This window comes from Lynx canadensis, chromosome D2 (genome assembly GCF_007474595.2).
Source record: "Lynx canadensis isolate LIC74 chromosome D2, mLynCan4.pri.v2, whole genome shotgun sequence".
NCBI lineage: Eukaryota > Metazoa > Chordata > Mammalia > Carnivora > Felidae > Lynx > Lynx canadensis.
In genome coordinates, this window is record NC_044313.2 from 13415319 (window position 1) to 13425125 (window position 9807).

Sequence of the window (9807 nt, forward strand, 5' to 3'; positions counted from 1 at the left end):
GCCCTGCCCAAGGCTCTAGGGAGCACTTCCACCCTTCGCTGGACCAATTTTCCAAAGTGCTCTGTAATTAAAGCCTCCCAGAAGAGATCCTCTCCTTGTCACTGAGAAGAGAAAAATAGAGCATTCCTGCAACCGTTTGGTACCTTGGGCGGCGGGGCTTCATTTGTAGCCAGTTCAAGTGAAGGGCCACGATGGGAGCAGTAGTAGAAGGCAATATTTTACAGGACAGCCCATCGAAGGCCCTTCAAGCATGTTCATCACCTTAAAATTTTCTTTAATGTTTATTTATTTTTGAGAGAGAGAGACGGACAGAGCATGAGAGAGGGAGGGGCAGAGAGAGGGGGAGAAATAGAACTTGAAGCAGGCTCCAGGCTCCGAGCTGTCAGCACAGAGCCCGACACGGGGCTCGAACCCACGAACCGTGAGATCATGACCTGAGCCGAAGTCGGGCGCTTAACTGACTGAGCCACCCAGGTGCCCTGCATGTTCATCACCTTTAAAGTGCAAAGGTAAAGGGGGAACCTGGGTGGCTCAGTCGGTTAAGCGTCCAACCTCGGCTCAGGTCATGATCTCACGGTTTGTGGGTTCGAGCCCCGTGTCGGGCTCTGTCCTGACAGCTCAGAGCCTGGAGCCTGCCTCAGATTCCGTGTCTGCCCCCCACCGCCCACACTCCATCTCTGTCTCTCCCTCAAAAATAAATAAACATCAGAAAAAAAAATTTTTTAAGTGCAGAAGTAGAGCTGACATAGAGTTTGCTCTAAATAGAACAATTTGAATTGATTTTTTTCCCTGTGACACTTTTGCAAGAGAATAGCTAGTTTGGCCTGTGTGGCACCTGGCACGGAGCCCCTTAAGCATAATCTGTTTCTGCACAGCGCATGGGCTCGTTCATTCACTCACCAGGTATTTAACGAGCACCTCCTAAATGCAAAGAGAGCCTGGAGAAAAAAAGACCAACAGGCCCTGCCTTCGTGGGGCTTGCGTTCTTGCGGGGGAGGCAGACAGAAAAATAATAAGATGTATCTGTTTATCCCATAATTTGTGATCCATGCTGTGTAAACAGAGAAATAAAAAGTGACTAGTATGAGGAAGGAAAAGGTATAGGTTGGGTTCAGGCTCAAGAAAGACCTTTTTGCACAGGGAAGCTTCATACTGCATTCAGAAAGGAGCCAGTCTCGCAAAGCGCAGGGGGGGAGATCTTTCCGGTCTGAGGAATCGCTTGTGCCAATGTCCTGGGGCAGGATGGGGCACAGCTGAATTGGAGAGGCTGAGAGAGTAGCAGTGGGGCTGCACTCTAACGAGTGAGAGAGAGGAGCCTGAGGGAATAGGCAGAAGCCAAGCCAGGTGCTCCGTGCTCTAAAGGTAGCCTCTCTTCTCCAACCTTCTGCGGGGTTTCACTCAGCATCTCAACACAACAGACCGGCGCCTAACTCCTCCCGCTCTCCCCCATTTAGCACCCCAGGAACACTGTCCCGTGGCTTTCAAAGAAAAACCGGCACCCTCTGGCCACCCTCTGCTTTGTTCCAGCAGCTTCCACAGCGATGAAAAAAGCAGGCTCCACAGAAAGAGCTTGGGTGATGTCCCCCCAGTGCGCATGTTCTTCCCACCCCATCGAGCCAGCCCGGGGTGGCTGCACTCAGTATTCTGCCACAGTCGTTGATAATAATTGTTGCATTAATTGGTGCTGTCCGGACCAGACAGAACGTAAAAGATCCCACTGTGTCCAATAATTAATGTTTTTCCCTCACTGCAACGCCATTAATAAGGGGCCCTTCCAAGAAACGAGTAATTGGCTGGTTGGGCGTCATTAGGGTATTTATAGATAAGCTTTGGTCTGAAGACATAGAGGAAAGCTGATTATGTTTATTTAGACTCTATTATCTATCGCTAATGTGTTATCCTGCGTTGCGATCATCCCCATTCTCTGGGTCCTAATGATACAGGGCACACTCACAATGTGATTTCAGTGATCTGCAACGTGGCTTTATCTCTGCTGCAAGGCAGAGAGGGGGGACAGAGGGGACGGCTGTTCACAGGTTCCGCGTGCTCCCACTCATCCACCGTGAACCTTCTCTTTCCGCTGAGAAATTTAGAGCAAGGCTCTTGGAAGTACTAGAAAGACAGTTTCTCCTAATTAAACCTCAGAGGAGGGGAAGTTTCTTGGGTTTGTGATTATCTGAAGGGTTTTTGAAAATGTAAATCTGGTTGGGGAGACATCGCTTTGCAAAAATCGAAGGAAAAAGAGGCCGCCTGGATTCGAGATGATCTCTCAGTGACAACGAGTGACGAAGTCTCGCAGCTGATAAAACCTGGCCGAAAGATATACGTCACACGAGATAAACGCATATGCTCCCAAGCGCTCTCTGGACCCCGGGAAGCGGGCACGGTGGCGTGGGGGGGCTGCTTTTTCTCCCAGAAGCCTTCGATCCACTTGTCCGTTGCTAAAAGTTTTAGGAAAGATTTCTTACGTTATTTTTAAAAGATAGATGAGCACAACAGGGTGAGTGTACTTCATGTCATTGGATTGTACCGTTAAAAATGACTAAAACAGTGCTCGCTTCGACAGCACGTATACTAAAATGGGAACGATGCAGAGAAGATTAGCACGGCCCCTTGTGCAAGGTTGACGTGAAAATGTGTGAAGCTTCCATATTTGGGGGTTTCTTTATGTTTCCAAGGAAAGGATTGAGTTTTTCTCATCAAAACTAGCTCTTTTCACAAATAAATTATCAGGTTACACTTGAAAAAAATGATCAAAACGGTAAGTTATATATATATGTATATATATATATACACATACATACACGTATATATATATATACACATGTACAGATATACACACACACATATATATATACATATATATATACACACACATATATATACATATATATATATACACACACGTATATATGTATACGTATATATATACACATGTATATATATAGACACACGTGTGTATATATATATATATATATAGCCCATTACTAGAAGAATAAATAGGATAATATAATTTGTAAGCAGAATTCAAAAGCATAAAGAAGCACCGGGCTTTTTTGCTTTATAACTGTGATGGATCTGATATTAATTTTAGCAACCAAACACTTCTAAATGGTCTCTTCTGCACATGAAATGACCCTCATGTTAATATTCCGAAACCCTTACCTTTACCACAAAAAGCCAGGACAATTATTTTGTCGGTTGACTGAGCTGGACAGTCAGTTTATGGGGATGGAAGAGCGAACTCAACCTGCCTCATTTTTACCACTTCCTGTTAAACTTGTTCTGTGGACAGTTCTTTATCCACTCCTGGCTGTTACTCTCACCTGGGTGCCACAGCTTTTTGTGACTCTTATTTATTATAAAGAACCCAGTTCCATCTAATAAAGAAAAGTATAGCCCAGTGGGGATGTGCGTCTACGTGCTGCACACGTGTGATGAGCTCTAGACATCATTTTCACATGTCTCAAGGCACGGTGGGAGTCTCCGGCCCCGAGGCCAAGTTCAGGCTCGGCCCATGTCTCACAGCATGTTCAGCGGTGAAAGGTGCATAACCTCGTTAAGCTCAGGTTCCACACCTGTGAGATGAGGGTGCCGCTGTTGCTCTTGGAAAGATGTGAGACGACGTCTGTGGAGGCAGGTGCAGACAAGGGACCCTGCAAATATCCACCTCTCCCCATCTGCCCTTGTACATGTGAAAGCATCCGACCCGTACGGCCCTCCACTCACCGCCCCTGCCCTTGCCCCCGTGCTGTCTTCTCTGTGAAGAACGCACTCGGGAGCCCCGACCCGCCTCTGGTTTTGAAATAAGCTCCCAGAGAGTTGACCTGTGCACGAAGGCGTGATGTAACTTTGCAAATTAAATGTGTAAGGCTTTTAGAAAAACGATGCCCTTTCCTCCCCAGCTCCCCACCGCTGGGAGCAGGTAATTTGTGGGCACATCTGTTGCAGGTGTCGGGGAATACTCTTGGAGATATTCCTAGATCCTGGCCTGGGGTCTAAAGGTTGAGAAGCTGGCTCCTGGGACCCGGCGATGCCTGCAGCGTCAGAATAACAGGAGTGAGGGGGAAGGCCTGGGAGCAGGGCTGGGGCTGGGCAGGTGGCCAAGGTGGCTGGGTGGGTCAGCAAGCGGGGAAGGCAGAAAAGACCAGGACCGCTGTCAGGGGCAGGAAAAGGAAGCAGGGGCTGCAACCCGAACATATACGTGCACCGTGTTCACCCAGATGCCATTTACCGGATTTCTCTGGCCCAGGCAAGCCACTTAACCCCTCTTGGCCACAGGAAGAGTGCCGGCCTGCTTCGCCCCCAGGCTGAGGTTGTGCTGGCTGGCAGCACTTTTACAGGTGCCTTCTGGGCATTCGCATTCTGCCAGGTGCAGGAGGGTGCAGGATCAAAGAGAAAAAGAGGCAGCCTTGCCTGAAAGAACCCATCACTCTTCTTCCGGTCTTGCCCGGGCTCCTCATTTTTCTCAGCATAAAATCCAGACTCGGATTCGAGATCCACACGCAACTTTGGGATCCGGCCCTGGTGCCGCCCTCGGGCAACATTTTGCAAATGCTCCTTTGCTACCCCGAGACAAAATCCGGAGGTCGCACGATTTTTCTACACGCTGAACCACTGATCGGGGTTTCAACCAACATAATGCCTTCACTGTAATATAAAGGTGGGAAAAGAGAAGTCATAGGTAATAAGACAATGTGAATTTCATCAGGTAAACTCCCTGGCCGTGACTTCACTAGTCAACATAGGGACCTGCCTTTGTGTGTGAAGCCATAGCCGATGCCACAGGTACAAACGCACGTGACAACAGACGTGATCCTTGGGAGACTCAAATTTCAAAAGCAATGGTGTCGCGTGGGTGACACGATTTCCCAACTTGGTGAACATTACTGGGTCGCGTTCCAAACAGAACACACAGGGCAACCTTCCCTTAATTTATATGACATTTCCATTCCCAGACAAGGCCGTGTATGGCTGATACCCTGCCCAAGTGACCTTCAGTTTATATGAACGGGAGAGTTAAGTCCAGGGTAAGATGGCTTGCCACCTACATGAATACCCGTCAGGACACCCCGAAGTCGTGCAGGACCCAGGACGGCCCATTGCTCTGTGGGACTGTGCCATGCACTGCGTGAAGTCTCGCGTCCTCGGTGCCTGCTCACTGAGCCTGCGGCACCCCCCTCCCACAATTATCTCGAACGGTCTCAAGAGGGCAACGTTGCCCGCCTTGGGAATCACTGATCTAGCCCCTGCCTACCTCTCCAACACTGGCCTTGTCCTACTCTCTCCTCCTTCACTACATTCCCGGCCACATGAGCCCTTGGCCATTCCTGCAACACATCACAGGCCTTTGCCTACGGCATTCCCTCCCCCAGGAATGCTGTTCCCTAGCTGTTCACACAGCGGCCTTCTCACCCTTCGTGTCTCAGCTCACATTAACATCTCCACGGAAACAGCTTGCCCAGACGCCCTATCTACAGTCATGCGTGCATCCCCAGGCCTGCCAGTCTCAGCCATGGTCCCCTGTTCTTGTCCCTCACACATCGTGCTGGAAGGATCTTTTTCTAGGTCGTCTTTCTCACCAGACTGGGGTCAGCAAACTTTTCTGTAAGGGTCCAGAGAGCAAACAGCTTAGGCTTTGCAGGCCATATGGTATCTGTCACGGCAACTCCACTCTGTCCTTACAGCTCGAAAGCAGCCACCGACCACATGTGAACAAACGGGCATGCCCGTGCACCGATAAAGCTTTATTTAAAAAAACTTTTTTTAATGTTTATTTATTTTTGAGAGAGAGAAAGACAGAGCACGAGCAGGGGAGGAGCAGAGAGAGAGGGAGACACAGAGTCCGAAACAGGCCCCGGGCTCGGAGCTATCAGCACAGAGCCCGTCGCGGGGCTCGAACTCACAGACCGCGGGATCGTGACCTGAGCCGAAGCCGGAAGCTTCACCGACTGAGCCACCCAGGCGCCCCACCGATAAAGCTTTACTTACAAAACCCAGGTGGCCGTCGGGTTTGGTCCACGGGCAGGTTTTTCAAACCCAACACTAGCCTGTAAGCTCCTTATTTGTCCAGTTTCCTCTTGAATTCCTTGAGTCTGGCACAGTGTGGAGCCAATGGGAGGAGCTAGAAGAGTGCGTGGTGAACACATGAGTTTGTGGTCCAGCTCGAATGAGGAACAACCGGAAAACACAAGAAAGGTCTTCCAATTCTTAGCACGTAGGGAAAGCATTTACACGCTGGTCACCCATCCAGCACTGAAGGAGTCTCGATAAGGAAGGGCAGGAGAATTCAGGGAGGGCTTCCCGGAGTAGGTGACCCTGAACAGCAGCTGAAGGAAGGATGGGATTTGGACCATGGAAGTCATGGCCCTCACTTGTTCAATCATTAATTCATTCCCTCATGGGAGGGACTTGTGATGACTGTCCCAGCAGGTGCAGAAAACACCAAGATGCACAGGCAGCTCTGCCAGGGAGGGAGAAGTCCCTTGAGACCACGAGTGACAGTTGTTTGCTCTTTGAAGGAGTCACTTGAACTCCTTCTCTGAAACAAGAGTCAAGGTTATTCCCACGCTTCCCTCTTGGTTTCCTTCCCTCCAAAGCCCCAGGCCCTGCACTCCCTGCAGACCTCCTAACTGCTTGTCCTTCTTCTCTCTCTGCCTTGGCTTCTCAGAAACTCAGAGCCACATGGATGGCACAGAGCCTTCCGTGGAACGGATGTGGCTGCCTCATTTCCCTTTCCCTGGGATTTCTCGTCAGCTCTTCAAGTTGTAACAGACACACCTCTGCAGGGCAGCCCAAGTCCTCTCAGAAGTGAGCCAGGTGGCTTCCGTGTTAAAAAAAAAAAAAAAAAAATTGCAGAATATTCCTCCTGTCTCCCCACCTGCTCCCACCCTGAGCCCATTTTATTAACACTGAGCTTGTTTTGAAGTCGAGTTTAAACAGCCCAAGTGATTGTTGGTATTTCATAACTAGTCCATTTTCTAGCTGCTAACAGCGGGTAACGATTTACGTATTTCTCGACACAGTATCGATACTGCATCATCAAAAAAAAAGGAAGAAAAAAGAAAAAAGGGTCCGTATAGGAACTCGAGGCCATGATCTTGTAATCTCCTCGGCTCTGTGCCCTTGCGGTGACCCTGACTCACTATGTGAGGCGGGACAGGTCCTCTAGCATTTCTGCAGGGAGCACGGTGAAAGCTGGAGGCCACAGCCCAGAAGATACTAATGGTCACAAGTGAAAAAATCCCCCAAGGGCTGCTGTTGGCCGAGGGTGACCCAGAGTCAGTCTTTGGGATCAGAGAACCCCTCATGCGTTCCTTCGTTTGTTCGCCCATTCAATAAATCAAGTACCTTTCGGGTCAGACACCGAGCTGAGCACCGGGGGGGTCCAGTAAACAAGACCAGGAAGGTTCGTGTCTCCTCCCTCCCGCCCCGCCGTACCCAACCCCGTAGAGTGGGGAGGCCACGATAAGCAAGGGAGCTACCAAGTGAACAAGCTCATTGCAAACTGTGCCGGTATAACAATGAGCAGAGGGGGAGGGGGGAAGGACACATCAAGAAAGGCCTCTCAGAGGAGGTGACCTCAGATCTGGTTGCGGAAAGGGCAGGGGAAGCAAAAGTCAAAGAAAACAACAGTGAAAGTCCAGAACAGGAAAGAAGGTGCACATGGAAGATGCTGGAGGCCAGGGAGGATTCCTGCCTCCACCTGAGAGGTTTTGGGGCAGAAAGGCAGTTCTCAGGATGCCTGGGAAACTGTCCCTCCCTATGTGCCTATGGGGACAGCCGGATGTCACTCCCCTCACACGGGAGGGAGGAGAGGACAAAACACTGATCCGAACAGTGGGAGACCCAAAACAGGACAAATTGGGGCGCCTGGGGGCTCAGTCAGTTAAGCGAACGGCTCTCGGTTTTGGCTCAGGTCATGATCTCACGGTTCGTGGGTTTGAGCCCCGCGTGGGTCTCTGCAGTGACCGTGTGGTGCCTGTTTGGGATTCTCTCCCTCCCTCTCTCTCTGGCCCTCCCCTGCTTGTGCAAGCACGTTCTCTCTCTCTCTCTCTCTCTCTCTCTCTCTCTCTCAAAATAAATAAACTTTTAAAAAAGAACAAATAAAAAGTAGGGGTAAAAAATGAGCCAAGAACCCCCTTTCTCTAAAACCAGAGGCCCCTGTCCAAGTGGGCACAGCTGAGATGTCTTTCAGCCAGTGCCTTCGACTGCCAAGGGTCCGGCCCCTTCCAGACTTCACCGAGGACCCCAGGCCCCTGCCCCAGACCACGCCTGGAGGCTCCGGGTCCTTCGCGGTGCCATCTGGAGGACCGTGTTGGGAATCGCCAACGATCTTGTATTAGGTGATGAGCTAAAGCTCTTCTCTCTGCTTCCTTCTCGAGACAATGCCATCGTGGGCCCGCCTCGGAAGAGAGACGAATCCACTTGATAAACAGCAAGGGCTTGTGGCCCCATCAGTGAGTGGGGGATGCTTTGAAGCCTTTCAGAACATCGTCACCCATGCCCGCAAGCCGGGGGCACTCATCTGGGGTCTGCCAGCGACATCTGAACACCAGGATCACGCAGTGACAAGCAGGGAAGGCACAAAACGCTACCTCGTCACCTTTTTAATGAGTAAAATCCTCTGTCTGCTGCCGGGGCCCTCAGAGACCAGCTATTAATGAGCGCTTAGAATAGATTGCGCTGTTTTCTCCATGTACGGTGGCCTGGGAGAGACACTCCAATTTCCATTTTACATCTGCTGCCACGTTCAAGTGTCTCCTTAAGGGCAGGAAAACACTTGGGCACATTCTGTCTTTAAAGAGACATGTTCCAAGAGAGCATTCCCTCCCCACAGCCGCATTCTATATGTGAACGTTTTCAATTTCCAAAGCATATATTTAGATTATGTATATGGAAGCCTGTGACACCCGGGGGGTCGGGGAGGGGTGGGGGTGGAGAGCAGGGCCTCAGCCGCACACGCAGCCCTTCCTGTCCCTTGGGGCTCGAAGAAGAGGGCTTCTGGTTTTGTCCTCAGATTCGGGGGCTTCACTCACCGAGATGGGGACAAGGACAGCCTAAGTTTTATTCCTATTTATGACCCTTGGTCCCAGCCAGCAGACACGTGGGTCCTAATGTGGGGAGCGCCACCATTTCCACAGGGCTGCGTGTGAGTGCAGACTGGGGAAGGGGGCTGGGCCCCGGGCCGGGGCCACGTGGGGCCCAGAAAGGAGACGTGACTGACCCGGGCCCACATGGGGGCCAGGTGATGGGGCTGGACTCCCACAGGGGTCTTTCTAAGACGACAGGAGCGGAGGAGAAAAGAGGAGGAGGGGAGACAAGAAGGACCTCTAGACCACAGCCCGTGCCCGGAGGTCTCTGTGATGTCCCCGCGGTCATAGGAGCCAGGACCCACAAGGGGAGTGAGGGTGAGTTTGGGGAATGCGCCCAGTGTCGGGGCAGAGGGCGGGAGAAAGAACAACCTTGGGCTCTCGGTAGTTACCAGCTGTCTTAGCTCGGCCACCATAACGGAAACACCACAGCCTGGTGGCTTAAACAGCAGACATCAGTTCCTCGCGGTTCTGGAGGCTGAAGTCTGAGGTCAGGGCGCCAACACGGCTGGTTTCTGGTGAAGCCTCTCTTCCTGGATTGCCGACGGCTGCCTTCTCACCGCGTCCTCTGACGGCAGAGCGGGAGAGAAAGCTCGGCGCCTTTCGCCCCTTCATGAGGGCGCCAGTCCCATCATGGGAGCTCTACCCTCACGGCCGCATCCAAACCTAATTACCCCCTGAAATGCCCACCCCGCAAACACCACCACACTGGGGA

General features: G+C 51.3%; 1 non-coding gene across 1 annotated transcript; it reads left to right on the forward strand.

The window, feature by feature from the left end:
• The first annotated feature begins 2550 nt into the window (after window positions 1–2550).
• LOC115527827 lies at window positions 2551–2655 on the forward strand. The gene has a single exon (XR_003973063.1). It is a non-coding gene; the product is annotated as a U6 spliceosomal RNA (small nuclear RNA).
• The last annotated feature ends 7152 nt before the right edge of the window (window positions 2656–9807 follow it).